This window comes from Rana temporaria, chromosome 1 (genome assembly GCF_905171775.1).
Source record: "Rana temporaria chromosome 1, aRanTem1.1, whole genome shotgun sequence".
In the NCBI taxonomy this organism is placed as follows: domain Eukaryota; kingdom Metazoa; phylum Chordata; class Amphibia; order Anura; family Ranidae; genus Rana; species Rana temporaria.
The window spans coordinates 581006476-581033745 of record NC_053489.1 but is presented as its reverse complement, the minus strand read 5'-3'; the positions used below and the strand labels follow the sequence as shown (position 1 = coordinate 581033745).

The window sequence follows — 27270 nt, the reverse complement described above, 5'->3', positions numbered from 1 at the left end:
GAAATCGAGCTAACACACAAACATAGCAGGCAGCCAGCGCTGATGAAGAAGGCACCGGAGAGCTGCAGAAGAACCGGGGTTCGCCGAGTCAACAGCGGAAGAGGGGAGAAGATGGAAGAAGCCCCCCGGAGTCCGGAGAAGCCCCCCCCGGAGAGCGGAAGAAGAAACCCCCCCCCGGAGAGTGGAAGAAGAAGCCCCCCCTGGTAATTGAGCTAATAACGAAGACAGGGGGGGCATCCGGAGCAGAATAATAAATTATTTTAAAAAGCCTTGTGTTGTGTGTTTACTACATTTTACTTTTTGCCTCCAGGTGAATGGATAGGGGTACGATGTACCCCATATCCATTCACTTAGGGTGGGGGGCCGGTATCTGGGGGCCCCCTTATTAAAGGGGACTCCCAGATTCCGATAAGCCCCCGCCCGCATACCCCGACAACCAATGGCAAGGGTTGTCGGGAAGAGGTCCTGTCCTCATCAACATGGGGACAGGGTGCTCTGGGGTGGGGGGGCCCGCAGTGCGCCCCCCTGCCCCAGAGCACCCAACCCCCCCATGTTGAGGGCATGCGGCCTGGCACGGCTCAGGAGGGGGGGGGACGCTCGCTCGTCCCCACTCCTTTCCTGGCCGGCCGGGTAGCGTGCTTTGGATACGGGTCTGGTATGGATTGTAGGGGGACCCCCTACGTCAATTTTTCGGCGTGGGGGGGTCTCCTTACAACCCATACCAGACCTAAGGGCCTGGTATGCTCCTGGGGGGGAACCCATGCCGGTTTTGAATTTAAAAATTGCCGTGGAGTTCTCCCTCAGGAATGCATACCAAATGCCGTCGCTGGAATGGGCCTTTACAAGGTTTGGCTAACTTTCCACATTATAAAACCAGCCCTAGTTTTGCGCCGGCAAATTCGGAACTTAGGCAGAAATCAAAGTGCTGAAATGCTTTGAAAATCTGCTTAAGTCCTCATTTGCATACGCAAAGCTGCATTTCAATGAGAAATGCCCCCAGTGGCGGATGCGGTACTGCATCCTAAAATCTGACCGTGTAAGTGTCTTACACATGTCAGATTTTCTGCCTAACTTTGGAAAAAGCCTTTTGAGAATCGTTTCCAAAGTTAGGCACAGGGATACGCAGGCTGAACAGCAGTTAAGTCTGCGTATCTCTTTTGAGAATTTGGCCCTCAGTGTGTTAAGTTTTTCCTGTCCAAGCTTCAACCCCAAGTAGTCTTATGATAGAAAGATCACTGGCTTTTCAGATTTTAAGAAGGACAGATCTTTAAAAGAGACCTCCTTTTGGAGAAATACTGTATATGCTGATGCTCACCTACTGTACTTTCCAAAATGTTATTTTTCATGCTGTCTTTGGGATGAGTACTTTGTGAGTTACTAACCTGAAATAAATGTATTAGTCAAATTATTTAATTTGGCATTTTCAACATATGATTGACTCTGATAGTATTACAGATGATCTGATGACACAGTCTTTATCAATCGTACCCCTACCAATAACAGAAGGTGCCTTCAAGCCCATTTTACTTTTTTAATACCACATTTTTGCAGATTTGTTCCTAATATTCCTTGACCAACAACACTGACATCACATTTTGTGACTCTACTAACACCAAGAAAACAGTGCCTATTCCAGTGTCCCTAAAGTGGAAGATATGTCTAATACTAACCTTTCTTAAAATGTTTCCCTCTCTCCTGCCCCTACCTGTCCTACATGCCATGTGTTCAAAAGATCTGTGTACTTGCCATTTTTTAATCCGGTCTGGTCACATGATCCTGCAGCTCTGATTCTTCTAGTGGCTGCTGTAGAGCAGAGGAGGGAGTGACAACCGTTGGGCCATGGAAGCCTATGGGTGATGTCACCGCACCAGGAATTCACAACCATTGTCAAGCACTCCCTTAAACAGTGTAGCCAGAGCTGCAGGATCATGACCAGACTGGCATGGAAAAAAAATGGTAAGTATACAGGTCTTTTTTACACAGGGTATGCAGGATAGGTAGAAGGAGGAAAGAACATTTTTAACAATAGATAGTATTAGCTTTTATTATCAACAAAAACATTAGCAGCATAAGGAAGGGTCCTCCTCCCTAACTATATGCCCCCTGCTGGGCCCTCCGGCTCATTAACTATATGGCCCTTGCTCAAATTCCCCCTTCCCTGTGTTTCCTTGCTGCACCCCCCTCCCCTTTGCCCTTTTGTGCCCATATTTGATAACAAAAGCTGCACAGGCCATATGACTTCCTCTGACCAAAACCAACTCAAAATTATTAACCTACCTACAAACAATCAGGGAGATTTATTTAAGCAGTAACCTTCCTTTTTTGTTAGATGGTATGGTCCTTTTAATATGGTCTATACTGAATTCATGACAGCCTTGTGCCAGTTTCGGTACATGTGCCAACATGCGCATCAGATTTAGGTAGTTCTTACTACCAACGCCTTTAGAATCCATCACTATGGCTGCGACAGACTTTCTAACATAATTAAAACCAGGTCAATGATAAGTTTGTGTCCATTACTTTATTAATATGTTTGAATGTATTTGCCATTTACTGGTTGCTAGGACAAAAGCCATCAAGGTCCTTACAACCAATGACAAAAAATCACACTGAACTGATGTTTAGGGAGGTATGCATCACAGAGACAGTGAGTTCTATCATCATTATAAATAAGTCTGGGGAAAGAGGACACCCCTGTCTAATGCTTCTGAAGATGGAAAAAAAAATCGCCAACTGTATCTAGGATATGGGCTACTCTATTGGCTAAGAGTTTTGTAAAGATTTGCAGTAATTTTCCAGTAAGGAAATGGGCCTTTATATGGATCATAATGGGGAATCCTTGCCCATCTTTGATATTAAAACTGTTTGGGCCTCTTACATTTAGGGTTAAGGGGATCAGTGTGACCTCTTTTAAAGCAATCTCTATTCTAGGGATGAGTTCAGTTGGATATGACTGATATAATTCTACTGGTGGGATGTCAGGGCCTAGAGTTTTGGTATTCAGGAGTGAAAGAATGTCAGATTTGATGTATTCCCTCTCTGGGTTGTTCAAAGTATTTAACATCGTTCTAAGGTGTTGTGGGATATAGGGTGGGTTGACCATAAAGGTTTTTGTAGTAGTTTGCAAAAGGTTTTAGAATTCTATATTTGCTTAAAAATAAATCCGCTTGTTTAATGTAGGGAATATCTGTTTGTGCCCAGAAGTTTTTCACTAGCTTTGCCAGCAACTTCCTGTTTTGCCTGCTTAACTGACAATGGGTAAGATCTGTAAGGGGTATTTGTATATCAAGTTGTCAATAGGAGGGTGTAGGCTGTGTTTGTGAGGGAGTTTGAAAACTCCTGATAAAATGTGATTTATAATTATACATGATCTGGTAACAGTGTTATAGTTATACTGTACCCGACTACCCTTATTGCCAAAATATAGCCCCCATCACAGAGACTTTAAAGGCCCACCATTCCATGTAAGGACTAGCAGATTGGTCATTAGTCCTGCCAGTAGGTATTGAGATATGATTGAATATATGCCCCCCTTGGCCTTCGCGATCCACCCGGGGCTTAGTCTCCAATTCCTAGTGTTATGTGGCATTTTTTAGGAGGGGCAGAGTATTGGGACAGCAAAATGCTAATTATATTTTGGAGGCTCAGTGGTGTGTTTGGGATAGGCAGCATAATTTTCGCCTTCATGCTCTAGTCAAAGACACTGCCCACTTCTGCAACTGCCCTGAGTTTGTTTTGGCTTGGTTTGAGTGGAGGTATGTACTGTAGAGGCTAAAAGAAAAAGTTATGTAGGCCAACATCAAAAACAACAACCACGCATCTCCTCTCAGGATTCCCTCAGGATTCATGAGAACATGTTTTTTAACCTGCAGGTTAAGCATTTAGTAATCAGGATTGATCAGGAATAGGCTAAGTACAGTGAGTGAATAGCCTGTTGTAGCCTCTGACTTTTTTAACGCCATGACCCTACCACCTGTTATACAAGTTACCTGTAAGAGGAGAATATGGGGTTTATAAATTTTTGGATACTAAAATACCAGGGCACGCTTAAACCTAGAGTTGAGTCCTCTCAATCACTTCAATTTCAACAGCCATAAAGGTGGTAGGAAAATGGGTTTACCATGAGGGTGCAAAATACTGATACATGAAAGAAAAACATGTAACATCATGCACCACAGCAAGCAAGCTGAAATAGCAGTAACATGAAAACCTTCACAGCCACAGGAAGGAGAATTGAGTTGTTAAAGCGGAGTTCCAACCACAATTAGCATTTTTTAAATGTATGTCCTTTCATCCTGCGTTTTTATAATATAAATCCGGTCACTTACTATTTTACAATCCGCCACCGATCCGCATAGATATTCAAAAAAGATAGTTTATAAAACTATGTCTACACCGTTGTCATTTTGCTTGTGGGCATTGTGAAGCCTACAAGCACTTACTTCCTGGAAGTCTTGGATGGGGAGTGATAATTGGACAGGGCACTGTTCCTGGGAAATTATGACACACATTTCCCAGGAGCATTAGAGGGAGATGATGTCAGAATCCTAGGTGATTTCAAAAGAAGATTTCGTGGGACCGCATAGCAACAGGCATTTCCAGATGAGTTTTTTACTTTTTTAGGTCTAATGAGCACAATAATGAAAAAAAAAATTTGGGATGCAAACTCCACTTTAACTGGAACTGCCATGATCACCAATACGGAGGGGGGGGGGGGGGGATGGGTGCCTACATTTCTTCAGCCACAACAACCAATACAGGGGTGGGATGAGAGGGTTCATTTTCACTGCCCAGGTAGTTAAATTTCACTAGAACTGACCGCCATATGGCACACATTCATTTCACCAATGTAGGGGTGTTAATAGTACTGACACCAGTGCTGGGCTATTATTTCATTTACTGGCACTAATGTTGGGGGTTATTGTATCCACTGACACCAATGTTGGGCTTTATTATTGGTTTCACTGACACCAAGGCTGTGGGTTATGATTGCACTAACTGACATCAATGTTGGGAGTTATTATTGCACTCACTGACACCAATGTTGGGGGTTATTATTGTACTCAATGACACCAATGTTGGGAGATATTATTGCACTTACTGAAATCAATGCTGGGGGTTATTATTGTACTCAATGACACCAATGTGTCATTGTATTCCAGCTTCTTCAGTGAGCATTGCGATAGGCTGCAAAGAATGCAGCAGGACTGAAATTTTGGGTGCTGAGATGTGCTACTACTGTCTGGCCCTCTGGAAGTGTCAGGGGCTGCACTTGAGACCCTCTATCATTTTCAAGTTGACCACAACTGTTTTAGAGGCTTTTGTGTGACAAACTTTCTTTTGACATTTGTGTTTTGACTTTCCCTGAAGACTGTTAAATACAGACGATACCTGAGCTGGTTTACATTACACATTTTGCAAAGGTATATGAAAAGTATGTACCAACATAAAACAGAATGACATTATTATGGCAGCCGATTATTAAAATTCAGTCAAATACATCTAAGGTCAATTAAATAAAGTAGTTTTCAAGAAAATTTATTAACACATAATAAAAATCGTTATTAGATTCCCCAGGTGAACATGTGCATAGAGTACCTAATCTCCTGCTCTTTGACTCCATTGCTGAACTAGCATGGGTGAGTTCTTTTCTCTCCTTTCCTACCAATGCACATCAAGTAAAGGGTCAGCTTTATTCACAACACAATCACTAGTACATTTTTGGGGCTGTGTGATCTATCTGCTGGTGCTGTGTATGTTTACAACCAATCGGTTAATAGATCGCAGAGCCCCAGTAGCTTTGAATGTTTTTTTACTTTTATGTGTGATGAAGCCACCACTGAACAGATGGATTCAATCTTGAACTTCTGCCTCGGGCAAACCCATCCTTTTTTGGAACCATGAAGAGTTTGGAGTAAACAACCCTGGAATCATTCCGGCTCGGGCACAGGGACTATCACTTCCTGGTGCAGCAGATCCTGCAATCCCCTGCACAGGGACCAAAGGCGCAATGGCAGAAGCTGAAGATTGGAGGGGAAGAATTTCTCTGGTGGATAATAAAGAAGTTATATCGTGTAGGCAGGCACAACCAGTTCATGGACCTATTTACATAGTTTGAGGAGGTCCATGGGCCAGAGAAAAAGCAATGATGGCCCTTAATCCTGGAAATGGCTCAGGGCAAACCTTCAGACTAAAGAATACTTATCCATAGGCTTAGCACCCAGGAGCACTTCGCACCACACCCTGGAGTCTTGAAGGGCTTGGATCCCTTGTCAGAGGAGCCAGGAGAATGAAAAAGCCTCTTATGGGCAGTAAAGGAAGGCCCAGACAAGGTTCAATCCCTTCTTGGCCTGTGAGAGGAAAATACTCTTGCCTCCCATGAAGCTCTTTATGATGTCAATCAAGGTAACATTAAAGATATGTTGTCCCTGGAAACCCACCAAGGCCTTTTTAGAAGTCTGGTCAGCAGACCAGCATTTGAGCCAAAGCACACTGGCAAGACAGAAAGCTTGAAAGGAGCGAAGCAGCATCCAAGGATACTTCAGACTCTTGACTAACTGGTCCACCATATCCATGAACACCAACGTCAATACAGGCCACAACGGCAACGCCGCAGAGGTAAACATAGAGCAGGCGACGAACTCATCAGAATGCAGAATTCTTAAAGGAGGGAAACCCCCTGCTTTATTCTTCATCCTCAAGGGGGTAGCGTACAGTGAAGCACTTCTGCAACCACAAAGAGATGCTTTGACCGTTCCCAAGTTTATTAACAGAGTATCAAAGTATGATAGGTAAGGAAAATCCTTAATGGACCTAGCTGATTTGTTGGGACACCCAGGGGGAAGGGGGGCCCTCTCAGGCCAATTACAGTAGAGAGGGAGGTATGCCAGGGAGGACTCAACACCACCCTATCATCAGGAGAGCACTGTGATTTCTAACATGAATGCTGCCTGTGACTGTGGTCAGTGATCCAGGGGTGGATGCTGCAGTGCCAACCATGCCTTAAACAGTGCCCCCTCCTGGCCCAAGGACCGCCTCTGTATTCAGCCTAAGAGGGAGATCATCTTTAACCACTTAAGCCCCGGACCTTTAGGCAGCTAAATGCCCAGGCCAGGTTTTGCGATTCGGCACTGCGTCGCTTTAACAGACAATTGCGCGGTCGTGCGACATGGCTCCCAAACAAAATTGGCGTCCTTTTTTCCCCACAAATAGAGCTTTCTTTTGGTGGTATTTGATCACCTCTGCGGTTTTTATTTTTTGCGCTATAAACAAAAATAGAGCGACAATTTTGAAAAAAATTCTATATTTTTTACATTTTGCTATAATAAATATCCCACAAAAACATATATAAAAATATATTTTTTCCTCAGTTTAGGCCGATACGTATTCTTCTACCTATTTTTGGTAAAAAAAATCGCAATAGGCGTTTATCGATTGGTTTGCGCAAAATTTATAGCGTTTACAATATAGGGGATAGTTTTATTGCATTTTTATTAATTTTTTTTTTTTTACTACTAATGGCGGCGATCAGCGATTTTTTTCGTGACTGCGACATTATGGCGGACACTTCGGACAATTTTGACACATTTTTGGGACCATTGTCATTTTCACAGTAAAAAATGCATTTAAATTGCATTGTTTATTGTGAAAATGACAGTTGCCGTTTGGGAGTTAACCACAGGGGGCGCTGTAAGAGTTAGTGTTCACTTAGTGTGTGTTTACAACTGTAGGGTAGTGTGGCTGTAGGACTGACGTCATCGATCGAGTCTCCTTATATAAGGGATCACTCGATCGATGCAGCTCCATAGTGAAGCACGGGGAAGCCGTGTTTACATACGGCTCTCCTCGTTCTTCAGCTCCGGGGAGCGATCGCGACGGAGCGGCTATAAACGAATAGCCGCGCCGTCGTCCCGGATCGCTCCCCGTGGGAATCCGACCGCTGTATGTAGCGGGGGGGGGGGGGGTCCCGATCAGACCCCCCACCCTCTAGAAGGCAAGGACGTACATGTACGCCCATTTGCCTGTACGTGCCATTCTGTGGACGTACATATACATGCGGCGGTCGGGAAGTGGTTAAAATGGCCGCCGCCCCACGACTACAAGAAAATGGCTGCCCTGCACTTCCCCAACCAGCTTCCACACAAGTCAGTGGGAAGGTCCACCACAAAATGACCACCCTTCCTGCCCCCCCCCCCAATATAGCCACTAGATCACTGGCCACAGTAAAGCACATGGCAGTCGCAATGCGGCCTCCCAGACCCCCAGAGGAGACCCCCCAGTATGCAGAACCTGCAAAGAACAACTGAGAAAGCCCCATTCTCATCCAGGGATGCTACTTTGCCTCAAAATTATTTATTTAAAATGTAAGTTTTTTTGCTGAAACTTCCCTCTTAACATTAGGGTGCGTGTTATACACCGATAAATACGGTAATTATACTAGACATCTGAAATAGTCTGTGTTACTTAGATGAAACATGGGAATTCTTATGTTTTTCTGCATATGTCGAGCTGGGGAGTTTTCCCCATCACATCTGGTCTTGTAGATGCAACAGGAAATGTGAGAAAAATCTATCTAAAGAATATGGAACTCCCATCTTACAGATTTGTCATAGGGACCATTCTCCCAATTGAAGGTTTTTATTCCACCTAATGCTCTGCTAAGAAAGCCCCCAAAAAAGCCTTTGCAAACACGTTATGAGAGTACTTTCACACTGAGACAGCTTTCAGGCCTTTTAGCGATAAAAATAGCGCATTTAAAGCGCCTGAAAACTGATTCCTATGCCACTCCTGTGTAAAAGCCAAGTGCTTTCACACTGGGGCAGTGCGCTTGCGGGACAGGAAAAAAAAGTCCTGCAAGCCACATCTTTGTGGCAGTGTGGGAGCGCTGTATACAGGCTCCTACACCGCCCCTGCTCATTGGAATGAATGAGCAGCGCTTCAGAAGTGTCGTAAAATCGATTCGGAAGTTCCGCAACATGGGTGCTATTAACCCCTTCTTCGGTCGCTAGCGGGGGTTAAAGGGGTTGTAAAGGTTTTTTTTTTATTTTCTAAATAGATTCCTTTAAGCTAGTGCATTGTTGGTTCACTAACCTTTTTCCTTCAATTTCCCTTCTAATTGTTTTTTTCTTTGTATGAATTTCTCACTTCCTGTTTCTCCTCAGTAAGCTTGCCCCCATCATCCGAGCCATTCTGGCTGGGGGTTAGTCAGCCAGAACAGCTTACTGAGGAGGAATAAGAAGTGAGAAATTCAGACAAAGAAAACAAAGAAAAAAACATTTAGAAGGGAAATCGAAGGAAAAGGTAAGTGAACCAACAATGCACTAGCTTAAAGGAACCTATTTAGAAAATAAAAAACAAACCTTTACAACCCTTTTAAAAGCGCCTGTGACGGTATCGGTATGATATCCCCGTCAACGTTCCCTTCTTCCCATAAAAGAAATCACAGCAGCATCCATACATGAGCCAAGGCTTAATGCTGGTATAACACAGAGTTTTTTAATAGTCAGAAACCAGAGCTTATATGTGGTTACAACTGTTACAATGACAAATCTCCGCCCCCCCTCACACAGTGGGGGGTCTTCAATACAGCTCCTTTGGAATAAAGATATTTCTTTGAACTACTCAGTAGCTAGCCGGTTCGGCTCCGCATATAGAGAGATAATTACCATAATGAAGCAATCAGCATACTTAACATGAGCCACTTATCTAATCACAGTAACCAGTAAACACAGGGCTAGAACAATTAACATTTGAAACAGGGCTAGCTGCAGAAGAGTAATTACAATTAACAGCCTTAAACAAGCAGGGAGGATTAAACTGAAGCATATAGGTAAAAAGTCCATCACAATGCATTTGAAACAGGGCTAGCTGCAGAAGAGTAATTACAATTAACAGCCTTAAACAAGCAGGGAGGATTAAACTGACATATAGGTAAAAAGTCCATCACAATGGCCCCCCTTCTTCTCCCTGCTCCGGAAAAGCCGGTTGGACCTTTCCTGGTCCAGTAGGGTTGACGGGTTCAGAGCTTTTAGTCCGAAGTTAACTCCGTTTGGCGTGACAATCCATCAGCATTCCCGTTTTGCTTGCCTGGGCGGTAATGAATCGTAAAGTCATAGGGCTGTAAGGCCAAGCTCCAGCGTAGCAAACGGGCGTTGTCCCCTGAAACCCGGTTAAGCCACACCAAGGGGTTGTGATCGGTGATGAGAGTGAAAGCCCGGCCATAAAGGTAAGGTGTGAGCTTTTTGAGTGCCCATACCAAGGCCAAACACTCTTTTTCAATGGTGGCGTAACTGACCTCCCTTGGCAACAGCTTCCGACTCAGGTATGCCACCGGGTGCTCTCCTCCATCCTCCCCGATCTGGCTTAGTACTGCCCCCAGTCCAAACATTGAAGCATCTGTGTGGACAATAAATCTTTTGTTAGGATCTGGGGTAACCAACACTGGAGCATTAACCAGAGCAGTCTTTAGGGTTTGGAAAGCCACCTCGCATTCCGGGGACCACAGGACTTGTCGGGGTAGCTTCTTTTTGGTCAAGTCGGTCAGGGGTTTGGCCAGGGCGCTATAGTCGGGTACAAAGCGTCTGTAATAGCCGGCTGTGCCCAAGAAAGCCATGACTTGTGTCTTGGTGTGGGGAGTGGGCCAATTGGCAACGGCCTCGATCTTGGCCGGCTCCGGCCGTTGCTTACCACATCCTACTCGGTGGCCCAAATATTGTACCTCCGCCATACCCAAATGACATTTGTCGGGTTTCAGGGTCAGCCCGGCCCCCTTGATCCTATCCAATACTACCCCTACGTGTTCTAGGTGCGCTTCCCATGTATTGCTGTAGATGGCGATGTCATCCAGATAAGCGCATGCAAAGCTCTGGAGACCCCCAAGTAACTGATCCACCATCCGTTGGAAGGTGGCCGGGGCGTTCTTCATCCCGAACGGCATAACCCGGAATTGGTATAGGCCGAACGGGGTGATGAAGGCCGACTTGAGTCTGGCATCTTCTGCTAGAGGAATCTGCCAATATCCCTTGCATAGGTCTATTGTGGTCAGATACTTCCCTGCAGAGATACGGTCAAGCAGCTCGTCCATCCGAGGCATCGGATAGGCGTCCGTAACTGTCTTGTCGTTGAGGCGCCGGTAATCTACACAGAAGCGGGTTGTCCCATCCTTCTTTGGCACTAAGACTACCGGCGAGGCCCAAGGACTTTCTGAGGGTTCGATTACGCCTAGCCGAAGCATCTCATCTATCTCCTTCCGCATTCCTTCCCGGACTGCTTCGGGGATACGGTAAGGAGGCTGTCTCAGGGGTGTCTGTCCTGGAGTCTCCACCTTGTGTACGGCTAGGCGTGTGTATCCAGGCTCCTGCGAGAATGTGGCCTGTTTTTCTTCTAGTAAGCGGCCAGCTTGAGCCCGCTCTTGCGGCTCCAGCTGTTCACCTAGCTGGACTTTCTCTATCTGGGTCATCCCTTTGCTACTGCCCAATAGGTCGGGAAGGGGTAGGGTCTCTGTGTCTTCTCCTGCTGGTGCACAGATAGCGGCTACCTCCTCTGCCCGTTCCTGATAGGCCTTGAGCATGTTGATGTGAAAGGTTCGTTTCACATCTTCATCCTCGCAACTGGCTATCGTGTAGGTAGTGTCGCATATCTGTCCTATAACTTTATAGGGGCCCTGCCAGGCAGCCTGGAGCTTGTCAGTTCGGACCGGCCTTAATACCATGACCTTTTGGCCTATCTGAAAGCTCCGGTGCCTAGCCCGTCGGTCATACCATACCTTCTGGCGCTGTTGGGCCGCCTGGAGGTTTCCTCGCACTGTCTGGGCTAATTCCTCCATGCGATCCCTCAGCTCCAGGACATAAGGTACAACCGGGGTCCCCTCAATTTCTGTTTGCCCCTCCCAGTGATCCTTGATGAGATCTAAGGGCCCCCTCACCCGCCTCCCATAGAGAAGTTCGAAGGGTGAGAATCCGGTCGATTCCTGCGGTACCTCTCGGTAGGCAAAGAGAAGGTGCGGCAGGAATCGCTCCCAATCCTTGTACGCCCCTGTGAACGATTTCAACATTTGCTTTAGCGTTCCATTGAAGCGCTCGCACAGGCCGTTAGTCTGGGGGTGGTATGGGGAGCTAGTCAGGGATTTAACTCCACAGGTTTTCCATATCTGCTGGGTTACCTCGGCCGTGAATTGGGTACCTTGGTCGGACAGAACCTCCTTGGGAAAGCCTACTCGGGAAAATACTTTAACTAGGGCCTCTGCTACAGTCTCAGCCTGTATGTTAGAGAGAGCTACCGCTTCGGGGTAACGGGTGGCGTAGTCTACTACGGTGAGTATATACCGCTTGCCGGAACGGCTAGGTTGAGCCAGGGGCCCTATAATGTCCACGGCTACCCTTGTGAACGGTTCTTCAATAATGGGCATGGAAACTAGTTTAGCCTTTGGGTGGTCTCCCTTTTTACCTATACGTTGGCATACCTCGCACGTTTGACAATACGCCCTGACGTCGTCGGATACCCCAGGCCAGAAAAAGTTCTGGGTTATCCGATACCCTGTCTTGCGTATTCCCAAATGGCCTGCCAAGGGTACGTCGTGCCCAATCCTCAATAACTCCTGCCGGTACTTCCGGGGAACTACCAGCTGGCGTTTTTGCTTAGGCCCTGGGGCATTACCCCGGGTCTCGGTGAGCCTGTACAAGCGGCCTTCCTCCCAGATAAATTGCTCCTTCTCTAACCCCCCTTGGCCCCTCCTGGCTTTCTCTCGATACTTTCTGAGGGAAGGGTCTCCGGTCACCTCCCGCCCAAAGTCCTCTGGGGTGTCCCAGGGTAGGGGTTCCACAGTCAAGGGTAGGTTGGGTTGGCTTACCTGGGTCTCAGTAGGAAGCGGATGGCTCTCGGCAGCGCGACTTTGTGCTCTGGTGGTTACTGCGTGGGCCTCCTGAGCGGTGGTAGAGGCGAACGCCGAAGTCAGGGGCCCAATGTCGTTGCCCAAGATGACTTCAGAAGGTAAGTCTTTCATGACGCCCACATGAACATCGCCAGCTCCCGCACCCCAGTCCAGGTGTACCTGTGCAGTAGGAATACGGTATACTGCCCCCCCTGCCACTTTCACAGCAATTGATTTCCCCGGTTTCTCTGATGCAGTAATAAGGTGTCTTTGTACCAAAGTGATGGTCGCCCCACTGTCTCTTAATCCTCGGGCGGTTTTTCCGTTAACCATGACCAGCTGACAATGGTGTTTCCGGTTGTCCGTAATAACAGATTGTACCGTGAGGGCTTCGTAAAGGGGGCCCAATGGTTCTTCCGGACCCAGCTCCTGGGGATCCCAAGCCGAGTCTACACAATGGGCTGCTGCTGGTGGGCGGTACCCAGGTTGAGACCAATTTGACCTGGTGTTGTCATTCAGGGGGCAATTCTGCTTGAAGTGACCGAGCTGTTTGCACCGGAAGCAGCGTTGTTCGTTGTCCTCCTGGCGTGGATAGCGAGGGCTAGATGTCATCGGTCTGTTAGGCGGTTGGTATCTAGCGGCTGGTGGGTGTGAGGGCGCCGTTGGTCGTGGAGGTTGTACCCGTGGTGTGACCTGGTTTGTCTTGCGAGTATCCGCATATTCATCCGCCAACATCGCGGCCTCTGGTAGAGTCATGGGCCTGCGATCTCTCACCCAATCTTTGACATCTGTCTGGATGTGATTGTAAAATTGCTCCAGGAGCATTAGTTGCAAAATGTCCTCTGCGGTGGTGGCCTGGCTGCTATTAACCCAGTTAGAGGCCGACAGGGACAACTGGCATGCCCATTCCGCGTAAGAGTCTTTCGTGGTTTTGCGTGAGTCCCTGAACTTCTGTCGGTGGGACTCTGGGGTTACTGCATAACGAGCCAGGAGCGCTTCTTTAACCCTGGCGTAGCTATGAATATCCTGATCTGGCACGGTCCGGAAAGCATCAGAAGCTTTGCCTGACAGTTTGCCTGACAATATTGCAACCCACTCTCCTCTCGCTATTCGGTGCAGGTTACATTGTCGCTCAAAGTCCGCCAGGTAGTTATCAATCTCACAGTCCTTTTCATCAAAAGCTTTAAAAGCGCTAAACGGAATCTTCCTTGCGTCTGCTGTGCTGTACTCACTGTTTGGAGAAGGTGCGGCTGCTTGTTGGACTGCTGCCAGTTTTAACTGTAGCTCTGCGTTTACTAACATGTCCATCACTTTCAGTACCACATCTGGCGTTGGGTTCGGGCCGAACCACGCTAGCTTCTCTCTCATTAGCTTGTTGGTTGGTGACTCCTCCTGAATCACTGGTGTCTCCATCTCTTGTACTGCTGGCGTTGCTGCAATCCCGTTCTCCTGGTCTAGCTCCATTAATTCTGCTATGATGACCCGCTTGGTTTTGTTGCTAGCAATCCTTCCACGAACTTCCAGTAGTTCTTTCAGTGTATTTCTTTTAAGCCGGGTGTAGCAGCCTTCCATTCACTGTTCCCAGTGTCTGCTTGGAATCCGGGTGTAAAGGAGGGTAGAAGGAAAGATCCCGCTGCTGCCAACCAATTTGTGACGGTATCGGTATGATATCCCCGTCAACGTTCCCTTCTTCCCATAAAATAAATCACAGCAGCATCCATACATGAGCCAAGGCTTAATGCTGGTATAACACAGAGTTTTTTAATAGTCAGAAACCAGAGCTTATATGTGGTTACAACTGTTACAATGACAAATCTCCGCCCCCCCTCACACAGTGGGGGGTCTTTAATACAGCTCCTTTGGAATAAAGATATTTCTTTGAACTACTCAGTAGCTAGCCGGTTCGGCTCCGCATATAGAGAGATAATTACCACAATGAAGCAATCAGCATACTTAACATGAGCCACTTATCTAATCACAGTAACCAGTAAACACAGGGCTAGAACAATTAACATTTGAAACAGGGCTAGCTGCAGAAGAGTAATTACAATTAACAGCCTTAAACAAGCAGGGAGGATTAAACTGAAGCATATAGGTAAAAAGTCCATCACAATGCATTTGAAACAGGGCTAGCTGCAGAAGAGTAATTACAATTAACAGCCTTAAACAAGCAGGGAGGATTAAACTGACATATAGGTAAAAAGTCCATCACAGCGCCCCCTAGCGGATGGAAAGCACAGTTAAATCGACAATAAAGCGCCGCTAAAACTAGTGGTGCTTTACCGCTAATGGACCCGCCGCCCCAGTGTGAAAGTGCCCTTAATTCATTATATGAATAAATAAATATGGGGAGTAGGCATTCAGGGATTCAATGCCTTCTCAACAATTAGGTTTCGTCCAAGTGTTTTGCAAACTTTGGGCCAGATTCAGGTAGATCAGCGGATCTTTAGATCCGCGTGATCTATCTGATTTAAGATACGCTGCCGCAAGTTTGAGAGGCAAGTGGGTAATTCACAAACCACTTACCTCCAAACTTGCGGCCAGGGCTGTGGAGTCGGTAGATAAATGTTCCGACTCCGACTCCTCAGTTTTATGTACTTCCGACTCCGACTCCGACTCCGACTCCTCTGTATTAATATGCAAATGTATTTTACACATTCCTTGAGGGAAAGAAACGCAACCTACCACAGGACTACTGGCTGGGAAGCCAACAGTCTACTGTATTGCACAGTTTAAAGGGGAGTTCCACCCACAATTTCACTTTTTAAATATAAATACTCCTGTAATACACAAGCTTAATGTATTCTAGTAAAGTTAGTCTGTAAAGTAAGGTCCGTTTTGTTAGGTTGTTACAGCATTTAGATTTATAATCTAGAAATAGACCGTGGCCATCTTAAGTGTGGACATCATGAAGCCAGACTGTATGACTTCCTGGATTTCAGCTTTGCATATCTTGCACATGCTCAGTGCACAAGCAATGTAATAGGTTTCAGTCAGGTTTGCAAGGACTACTGGGAAACATGATGCCTATGCCAGAAACCCTTGCAAATAGCCTAGGCAAATAAGGAGGAGGAAGTAATGAAGGACTACAAAATAAAGGTATTTACAAGCAACAAATTAAATAAAAATTGTCCATTCTGAACACTATGAGATTAGAGCATGCAGCACAGACAAACATAAAAATATGGGTGGAACTCCACTTTAAGCAAAAGCCAAACACAATGAAAACAAATCTGCTGCTGAAGATAGGGCAGTGGGAGGATCCAGGAAGGGGCATTTATTCCAAAACATGATTTTCCTAGGAGAATCCCATAGTCATGTTTAAAGTTTAAGCTAAAAATCTGAGTTTACAAGTTTTTATAGCCTTAGCTAAATGACAGCAGTTTTTCCAATGGTTTACAGCTTCAGTCTTGAACTATTGGCCCTCCATTCCCTTCACTTATACAAGTGTCTCACTCTCTAGTCCTGCAAAAAACATATTTATTTAATCCCTTATCAGTGAGAGGCTAGGTTACACATGGACGCTGCGTTCCCTGTAAAAGCAGAACACAACACTATGGAAAGTATAAGTATTGCAGCTCCTAATTGTGCGTTGCGTGCCATATAGTGAAGCACATGAAAAGCATGCTTCTTCACGGTCACTTAACGTGTTCGTTTTGCGGTTACGTGAGGCACTGCATGCATTGGTCTTTATTCTTACAGTAGAGAAGTCATTAATTATAACTTTTTGTGAATTGGGACATTTAAACTTGCTTTTTTTTTTTTTATTCCAATCTAAATTTAGTCGGAGTCGGAGTCGGTGCATTGTTTGCCGACTCCGACTCCGACTCCAGGTACCCAAAATTTCCCCCGACTCCGACTCCTCGACTTCGACTCCGACTCCGACTCCACAGCCCTGCTTGCGGCGGCATCTCGCAAATCCCCCGGCGGAATTCAAATTCCACGGCTAGGGGGAGTGTACTATTTAAATCAGACGTGCATTGCTCCCACTGACGTCACTAGGACGTCAGTGGTTTCGACGTGAGCGTAACTTGCGTCGCGTGGGTTTCTGAATCGGCGTACGCAAACGACGTAAAAAAATTCAAAATCGACGCGGGAACGACGGCTATACTTAACATTGGCTGCGCCTCATAGAAGTAGGGGTAAGTATACGCCGGGAAAACCGCTACGGAAACGTCGTAACAAACTGCGTCGGGTCCGCGTACATTCGTGAATTTGCGTATCTCGCTGATTTACATATTATTCAGCGTAAATCAGCGGGAACGCCCCCCGCGCCATTTTCAAATTGAAAATAAGATCCGACGGTGTAACACAGTTACACCTGTCGGATCTTAGCCATATCTATGCGTAACTGATTCTATGAATCAGGCGCATAGATACGACCAGTGTAAGTCAGAGATACAACGGCGTATCAGGAGATACACCGCCGTATCTCTCTGTGAATCTGGCCCTTTATATTTAAAATTATATTTCATTAATTCTATTTCCACTAATTTGGGTACTGTAGGTAAATACAGTTTGAGGTTAGATCTAGTGTCTAAAGAACACCTACATGAGGGCTGTGGTGAATAACAATGTTAGTATATTTTTAAGTATTACGTTACACTTAATACTGTATTTTTCCCGTGGCATCATGTATTATGATGACATCTATGATATGACAGTGTCCAAATTAGCAAGTACAGTTCCCAAAAAATGTATAGGTATGTCTTGTCTAAGGCCGGGTACTCACGACCAAACATGTACGATGAAAGCGGTCCGTCGGACCGTTTTCACCGTACATGCCTGCCAGAGGGCTTCTGTACGATGGTTGTACACACCATTGTACAGAAGTCCGTGCGTAAACAATACGCGGGGCGTGTCCGCGTCGTCGCCGCGACGATGACTCGGCGATGACGCGGAGACGTGGGCGGGCCTGCCATTTAAAGGCTTCCACGCATGCGTCAAAGTCATTCGACGCATGCGAGGGACGGCGGGCGCCTGGACATGTACGGTAGGTCTGTACTGACGACCGTACATGTCCGAGCGGGCAGGATTCCAGCGGACGGTTTTAAAACACGTCCACGAATATTTGCCCGCTGGGAAAAGGCCCGGCGGGCAAATGTTTGCTGGAATTCGGCCCGCTCGCGCCTACACACGACCAAACATGTATGCTGAAACTGGTCCGCGGACCAGTTTCAGCATACATGTTTGGTCGTGTGTACGGGGCCTTAGGCTACTGAGCCCGGCACAATTGCAGGCACAAAAGATGTATATTTTTCTCTCATAACGGAAGTCCTTACTTTACCATCTGGGACTACCCCCCCCCCCCCCCCCGAACCTCTCTTTTCATTTTATTGTGATCATCAATCAGGGTTCCATACATTTAAACTTTTTGAACTAATTGTAGCTGTGAATAAAAAGTGGAGCTAGGAGTTCATGGTGTCTACGACAAAATAGGACCGCTCCTCGTAGCCACAAGGCTCAGGGAAATGGATACAGCCCATCCTGAACTGAATAAATCAGTTTATGTAGCACTGTGCATACAAATGGTATGAGTAAAAGACCGCGCAACTGTGGTATTGATACCAAGATCTGGCCATCCTAAAAAATTGGTGGGCGGAGATTAGGTGAAGGGGTGTAAAGCACACTCTGTGTCCTCCTCTCCCCAGCAGGGCCGGGACAAGGGGTGGGCGGGAATTATGTGAGATGGGGGGGGAGGGAATTTGTGGTAGGAGGGGGATTTGGGGGGGGTGGCAGGGGAAAATAATTGTTCTAGGAGGGGACATTTGGGGAGGTGTGCTAGGAGTGGTGATTTGGGAGATTTGTATTTGGAAGGACGGATGGGTGAGGAGGACTTGTACTAGGAGGAGGAATGTGTGGGGTTTGCGCTAGCAAAGACAATATGGTGGTGGTTGGGGGGGGGATATGTGCTCTGATGAGAATTTTTTTTTTTAGCAGGGATGATTGTGGGATACTTGTGCTGCTAGGAAGAAAAATTTGGAGGGGGGCAGAGGATTTGTGCTAGGAGGGGAAATTGGGGGGGGGGGGGGGGTATTTGTACTGGAGGCATATGGGGAGTGAGAGGATTTGAGCTGGGAGAGATGTGGGGGAGGGAGATTTGTGCCAGAAGGGGGGGATTTAAGCAGAGGGTTGGATTTGTACTGGGAGGAAGGGGGATTTGTGCTTAGAGGGTACAGATGCATATCAGGGCTCAATATTTTTTTTTGGGGGGGGGGAGTAAATTGCACACTTAATCAAACATCTTTGGGGAGAGTAAATTGCCATGCTTGCCCTGGGCTCTAGATGGCCATGTGCCAACACTGCTCCCAGGGATCTTGTTTAGGATTTTTTCAATTTTATGGGTAGAGAGGTAAATATAGAGAATATTTTATGGCAAGTTTAAGTAAAATTAAATTGTGCGTACCCCAGAATATGCATTCCCCCATAACTACCCACACACGCACACATCTCTTGTTTTAATGACAAATCTAAAATTGAATCTCTGTGACATTGATCATCAATACACATAAATGGGTGAGTCTCCAGAGTAGAAAAAACAGCATCAATAACTTGATAGATGGTCTAACCTTTCTCTATTCTAGCCAAAACTAAAAACACTACATCACATGTAAACACAATTGAATTTTTAGTGTTTTTTGTTTTATACATATCAGGTAAGCAATAAATAATGGCAAGCTACCTCTTGTATTAAAATTATGAAATTACTTGCAATACTAACTTGTATTGTACCATCCAAACTATTAAATATATTAGCTCCTTTCCTATTTTTATTTTAGGTGTTATTTTAGGTTTTAGGTTTAGGTTTAGGTTTTATTTTTCAGGCCATTTTAATTACTCTCCAACTGTAATATTTGCATTTTATATTGAAAAAAGCATATTGCCCTGTAAAATAATCTACACATATATGTGCTCATTTAATGTATGTGCCCATGTGGTCTCCAATATAATGGTAATTACATTTTAGACAAAAATTAAACAAGGTACTCACCTCAGTGTAGTGTAATCCTTTTTTAGAGAAAGCTGTCATCGGACGGCAAATCCAATGCAATCAAATTCTGCCTCAAATGAAATCTTACCATAGCCACAAAAATTCATGAAAAGGACCAGGCCCATTAAAAACCCGTACAATTCCCAGAACAGGAAAATTGCCCCTATCTGGCAGTGGAGTAAAAATTTCCCTGACACAGCAGTGAGTTTAATTTAGGATTTGGGGGATTGATGCAGCTCACACTGTCAGAGAAACCATTATCCTTTCACCTGAGAAGAGGCTTACCACATACATGAATATTCATGAGAGGGCTGAATACTAACATGCCTATGAGTTGATTGTATACCCGGGATCTTTAAATACCACTGTAAATGCTATAGTAAAGTATAACAAGTGCCTACCTGACTGACATATACAATAATAACTAAAACATTTTGTACTTTTTTTTTCCAGTAAATTCAATCTGTATTATTTATTTATTATAAAAATTCTATTTTTTCCATGAATCTTTAAACATTAGAATGCAAATATTTGTTGCAAGGATAGACTTTGTTTAGCATGTTTGCAAACTTTCCTTAATTATGAGAATTGAAAGTTCTAGTATTGTTCATATCTAATTTTGTGATTTGTGTAGAATCTGATGTTATTTGGAGAGAACTTTTTTTTTGTATTTCAAGAGAAGTATTTAGTGTATTATTTTACATTGCATATCTCATCTTCCAGGATACACCATAATAAAACCCCAATGTAATAAAAAGGAGTAACTAAATGTAATATCTTATCTTTCAGTGTGCACCATATTAATATCCCTAATGTAAAAAAAGATGTAGATTTAATAAACGTAATAGGCAAAATATTTTTTATTGTTGTATGCTTCTGTTAGCATGTAACCTTGGCAGACAGGAATCGCACAAACTTTGGATTATGCTTACATGAGTTCAGTAATCTGTTCCTTTGTTTTGCTTGGTCAGCTTCCAGTAATGCTGTAGAATCCTATTAAGTCTCTCCATTGCTATACTGTATACTCTCATCATTATGACATTGAATGTATACACAGGAATAAGAAGTATGAGCATAGACACTATAAGAAATAGAAATTAAACACAAAGATATGTTCCTTCATAAATTGTTCATATAATTAGATACAGCATATTTTTCAATCCGGTGAACACTTCAGCAATACAATGCTTTACAATATGAAAAGGATTACAACCTAAAATGCACAAATGAATGTTTAAATATTGTCATATTGATCTGCTGATTCAAATGTCTCTACAAAGATTACAAAGCATTTTTATTTACAATTTGATGTGGAAACTCATCATCATTACTCAGTATAGTAGGTACACAAAAGACACACACATACCGTATATACTCGAGTATAAGCCGAGTTGTTCAGCACATTTTTTTATGCTGAAAATGCCCCCCTCGGCTAATACTCGAGTCACCTTTTTGCGCCTGATCTCTTCGACTTTGGGGACCCGGTGCCGGCTGTAGGTCCCCTGGACCCCATACTTGCCACACATGTAACCACACTCTTCCTCTACAAGTGTGCAAAGTTTGTTGTCTGTTTTTCTTTTCAAAGTCGGGCACCCCTTCCATAGACTCCCATGTAAAACGGTAATTTCTCCGGTAACTTTGGGGACCCGGTACAGGCCGGCAGTGAGGCATGGGCACAGTGAGGCATGGGCACAGTGAGGCATGGGCACAGTGAGGCATAGGCACAGTGAGGCATGGGCACAGTGAGGCATGGGCACAGTGAGGCATGGGCACAGTGAGGCATGGGCACAGTGAGGCATAGGCACAGTGAGGCATAGGCACAGTGAGGCATAGGCACAGTGAGGCAAAGTGAGGCACAGTGAGGAATAGGCACAGTGAGGCATGGGCACAGTGAGGCAAAGTGAGGCACAGTGAGGCATGCAGATGCACACCCTAGGCTTATACTCGCGTCAATACGTTTTCCCAGTTTTTTGTGGTAAAATTAGGTGCCTCGGCTTATATTCAGGTCGGCTTATACTCGAGTATATACGGTATATACTTTCCCTTCTATTAGTTGAACTGGATGAAATTGTGTCCTTTTCAACTAGACAATATACTGTGTATATATAAGTTATATATATATATATATACACACACACAAACTATAAGACAAAAAGTATTGGGTCGTCTGCCTTTACACGCACATGAACGTTAATGACATCCCAGTCTTGGTCCGTAGGGTTAAATATTGAGTTGGCCCACCCTTTGCAGGTATAACAGCTTCAACTCTTCTGGGAAGGCTGTCCACAATGTATAGGACTGTGGTTATGGGAATGTTTCACCATTCTTCCAGAAGAGAATATGTGAGGTCAGGCATTGATGTGGAAGAGAAGATATAGCTCGCAATCTCCACTCGAATGCCCTGTACACACGATCGGTTAGTCCAGGGATCCTCAAACTACGGCCCTCCAGCTGTTGTAGAACTACACATCCCATGACACATTGTAACACACTGACATTCACAGACATGACTGGGCATGATGGGAATTGTAGTTCCTGAACAACTGGAGGGCCGTAGTTTGAAGACCCATGGGTTAGTCTGATGAAAACGAATGGTTGGATTTTTTCATCAGATATCCGATGAAGCTGACTTTCATCAGTCTTGCCTACACACCATCGGTTAAAAATCCGATCGTGTCCAACGCGGTGACGTAAAACACAATGACGTGCAGAGAAAAATTAAGTTCAATGCTTCCGAGCATGCGTCGACTTGATTCTGAGCATGTATTGATTTTTTACCGATGGGTTTTCCCACAGACGATCGTTTTTTTCTATCGTTTTTTTAACCATACGAAAATTTTAAAACAGGTTCTATTTTTTTTCACCGATGGGAAAAAAAACTGATGGAGCCCACACACGATCGGTTCGTCCGATGAAAATGGTCCGTTTTCATCAGACGAACCGATCGTGTGTACAGGACATAATTCATTCCAAAGGTGTTCTATCGAGTTGAGGTCAGGAATCTGTGCAGGCCAGTCAAGTTCCTCCACCCCAAACTCGCTCATCCATGTCTTTATGGACCTTGCTTTGTGCACTGGTGCGCAGTCATGTTGGAACAGGAAGGGGGCCATCCCCAAACTGTTCCCATAAAGTTGGGAGCATGAAATAGCCCAAAATTTCTTGGTATGCTGATGCATTAAGAGTTCCCTTCACTGGAACTAAGGGGCCAAGCCCAACCCCTGAAGAGCATCCCAGCACCATAATCCCCCCTCCACCAAATGATTTGGACCTGTACACAAAGCAAGGTCCATAAAGACTTGGATCAGTGAGTTTGGGGTGGAGGAACATGACTGGCCTGCACAGAGTCCAGACCTCAACTCAATAGAACACCTTTTGGATGAATTAGAGCAGAGAATGCGAGCCAGGCCTTCTCATCCAACATCAGTGCCTGACCTCACAAATGCGCTTCTCGAAGAATGGGAAAATATTCCCATAGACACACTCCTAAACTATGTGCACAGCCTTCCCAGAAGAGTTGAAGCAGTTATTGCTGCAGAGGGTGGGCCAACTCAACAATAAACCCTACAGACTAAAGCCCTGTACACACGGCCGGGAATCCCATCAGGAAAAAAACATTGGTTTTCCTGACGGGATTCCTGGCAAGCTTGCCTTGCATACAGACGGCCTTTTAACCAGCCAGGCGGTATTCCCGAGTCTGACTTGGGGTTAGATTTTCCTGCTGCGAGCGGTAACCCCGAGTCAGACTCGGGCTTGCTTTGCTGGATCCACAGGGAGTGTTTACTTACCTTGTCCCTGGATCCAGCGATGCCACCGCGCTGTGTGAGCGAGAGCGGGACCTCGCTCGATTCACACAGCGTCCTCCTGTGCCGCCGATCTCCGTTCCCTGCGACGTTACGATGCACAGGAGCGGAGAACGGCACCAAATTCAAAAAAGTAAACAAACACATTACATACAGTATACTGTAATCTTATAGATTACAGTACTGTATGTAAAAAATACACACACCCCCTTGTCCCTAGTGGTCTGCCCAGTGCCCTACATGTACTTTTATATAATAAAAACCTTTTTTTTCTGCCTGCAAACTGTAGATTGTCCATAGCAACCAAAAGTGTCCCTTTATGTCAAAAATGGTTTTAGATCAGCTAAAAAACAGCGATAATAAATTATAATCACTTGCAGAATTGTGCGATAGCGATTTGTGGGGAAATTCGTCATAAAAAAAAAATAATAATGACAGCGACAATTCTGCAACTGAGCAAATTTCAGTGATTTTGATTTGATTACATTATTGAATAATTTTTATTATAATTATATTATTATTTGTTATAATTATTTATAATTATTTATTAGATTATAATTTATAATTTTGTTTTTAAAAAAATGTCATACCCGGGATGCCTATTAGAATCTTGTTTGGTCAGATTTAAGTGAGTTATTTCTAAAAATTACAGACCTACAATATAAAACGCCAAATTTCCTTGCAAATAATGGTACCGCTTTGAGCACCTTTTTTCTGAAAGAATCATACCGCCAGGGAGGTTAAAAGAACCGCCGTTCTTTTGAATGGCAAGAATGCGGTGACGTCAATCGACTACGACGAGCCGGCGCTCGTCACAATCGATGCCGTTGTCGCCTCTTGCTACACCCTACACTACCCTTGTGTGCTACCGCGCATGCATCGAAGTCTCATCGAGCATGCGCGGGTTTACCTGGGGACAGGTAAGCATACTGACGTATAGTTTTCTCGGCAGGAAACACTCTGCCGAGAATCCAGACGAAAAAATAGAGAGCAGGTTCTCTATTTTTCTCGTCGGGATTCCCGGCAGTTTTCTCAACGAGAAAGCATACACACGCACGGTTTTCGCGGCAAAAAGCTCTCCCAGCAGTTTTCTTGCCGAGAAAACCGGTCGTGTGTACGAGGATTAAGACTGGAATGCCGTTAAAGTTCATTGCGTGTAAATGCAGGTGTCCCAATACTTTTCGGAATTTTGTGTATATTAATCCAGAAAACCTCTTGCTCAGTATGTTGAATGTATTCCAGGTATTCCAGGTATAACAACTGTACCTAGAATATATTCAACATATTGAGCAAGAGGTTTGGGAATGCAGGGACTTTTCTGGATTGATATTTTTGTGACAGTTACCTGCATCCTACATAATGAGACGTGCACCTCGCCCGTTTTTTTTTTTTTTTTTATGACAGTAAAGCATGATGAACACTGCTGAAAATGCCCCCCTCGGCTTATACTCAAGTCACCTTTTTGTGCCTGATCTCCCGGACTGTGGGGTCCCCAAACTTGGTACACATGTAGCCCCACTCTTCCTCTACAAGTGTGCAAAGTTAGTTGTCCGTGGGACCTACGGCCGGGGAGCACCGATTTTTCAAAAGCGGGCACCCCTTCCATAGAATCTCATGTTAAACGGTAATTTCTCCGGTGATTTTGGGGACCCTGTACCAGCCGGTCGTAGGTCCCCTGTAGCCCAAGTTCTCCTCTACAAGTGTGCAAAGTTTGTTGCCTGGGGGACCTATGGCTGGGGAGCACAGATTTTTCAAACCCGGGCACCCCCTTCACTAGAGTCCCATGTTAAACATCAGTCTAGTCATGGGCACAGTGAGGCATGGCCACAGTGAGGCATGGACACAGTGAGGCATGGACACGAGTCAATACGTTTTCCCATTTTTTTGTGGTAAAATTAGGTGCCTCAGCTTATATTCGGGTCGGCTTATACTCGAGTATATTCAGTACTTTAACCTAGCAAGTCAGTCCATATCGAACATATGAGATAAACATGTGCTGGATTTGAGACGTTGAAGCAGAAATTGTGCTTAAAATTATACTATGTGTAGCCCCCCCTTACTTTCAGTATGGGCACTAAGCTAAAGATGAATCTAAGATTGATGACTGTGATCATCTCCCAGAGCCACAAAGTTCCCAAGAATTCGACCGGAGCGCACCGAGCAGGTCCCCGCAGCCGTCCGCAAACGTCCCGTGCCTAACCTGGGGAGTCGGTGAGTCACCAGTGTACCAGCACACTGACCGCTAGGGGCAGTGTTCTGCGCCATTATTTTGCAGAGAGAAAAGAAAAAAAAAGAAATGTTAAGTTGTATTGCTTTAAAATTTCTTGCATAGGAACAGAGTATTTCTCTCACAGCACTTACACCTTAGGACTCCTTGGGAGGGAAGGAGGTTTTGTGCTCAGCCTTGAGTACACAGCCTCAAATCCTGACCCAGGAGGTTGTAAATACATAAGGAACTGTTTTGATACTAGAGTATATATTTTATTATTTTGTATGCTCCATTTGTTTTCCATACAGGTTTTTTTTTTGGAACCACCTACTATCAACCACTGCGGAGAATGGCAGCTAGATAGATAGGGTTGTGTATGTTGTATGTCTTATGCTATTTACGGAAATAATACTGTAATACATTGTGTGAATTCTGTCCTTCATTTTTTTCCTCCTTTTTCTGTCCGGTTAGCAGGTATCAGGTCAGCATTCGGGCTCGAATGCTTTAGGACACTGGGGACAGTGTCAATTCAAGTGGGGGGAGTATGTAGCGCCCCCTTACTTTCAGTATTGGCACTACGCTAAAGTTAGTGGGGAATGGGAGAGTTACTTTTCTCCCATTCACAATTTATTTAAATTGTGACTTCTGTCATTCCAGAAAGGTCCACTGGGTCAGTCTGTGCTCAAGGGATGCGTTACCATCCCTGGCCAGCAGTTGGCACCAGTGGGGTTCTGGCAGAGTGAGTTTTCCTCAGCAGCCAATTAGAGGAGTTTTTCCCTCGCAAGGCATGCTGGGGAAGGGTATATCTGTGACAGGTGTCATGTGTTCTAAAATCTTTGCGGGGTCCCGGTTCCAGGTGCGGCATCCACCTTCAGGGTGCGCGCATCCATGGACCCCGCCAGCGCGGCCCACCTGGCCAAAATTGCAGGCTACACAAACCCTCATCCAGAGGTAAAATGGGATCCCAGTGACTTATTGGGTTCCCGGTTCTATTGAAAGGATCCCAGGCTGGGTGCCGTTCGATTGGGGGGTCAGCTTGAGGAGAACCCAGAGGCAGGTTGTCCAACAGGGCTTGAACGAACCAATCGGGGATCTGGTGACCGGAATGCTGACAGGTACGTTTGCTGTTACCCAGTGACCTATGCTAAAAATCCACTGGGAGGATTCGCTCTGTTCATCCATTTAGCTCACCTAAAGTAATTGGCCTGTGGCAGAGGCCCTAGAGCCAGGTCTGTGTGAGAGACCTGTTCCTCCCAGAAAATCCTAAGTGACGCTTCGGCTGCCAGGCTTGTGAGAGGGGTCTGTCCGGGGCACTTTACCCACTCCATCTGAGAGTGGCGACGAGTTATAACTTGGTACTCTATTGAGCAAGTTGCTCAACTAATATCCAGGCCTGATACTG

At 45.3% G+C, this 27270-nt stretch overlaps 1 protein-coding gene across 1 annotated transcript in view; it reads right to left on the bottom strand.

The window, feature by feature from the left end:
- The window catches only part of CNGA1 (cyclic nucleotide gated channel subunit alpha 1), an 86399-nt gene extending 66272 nt beyond the window's left edge, over positions 1-20127 (bottom strand). The window contains exon 1 of the mRNA XM_040334966.1: positions 19860-20127. The gene's annotated coding sequence lies outside the window, so the exon portion shown is untranslated. The remainder of the gene's footprint in view (positions 1-19859) is intronic.
- Positions 20128-27270: the final 7143 nt, after the last annotated feature.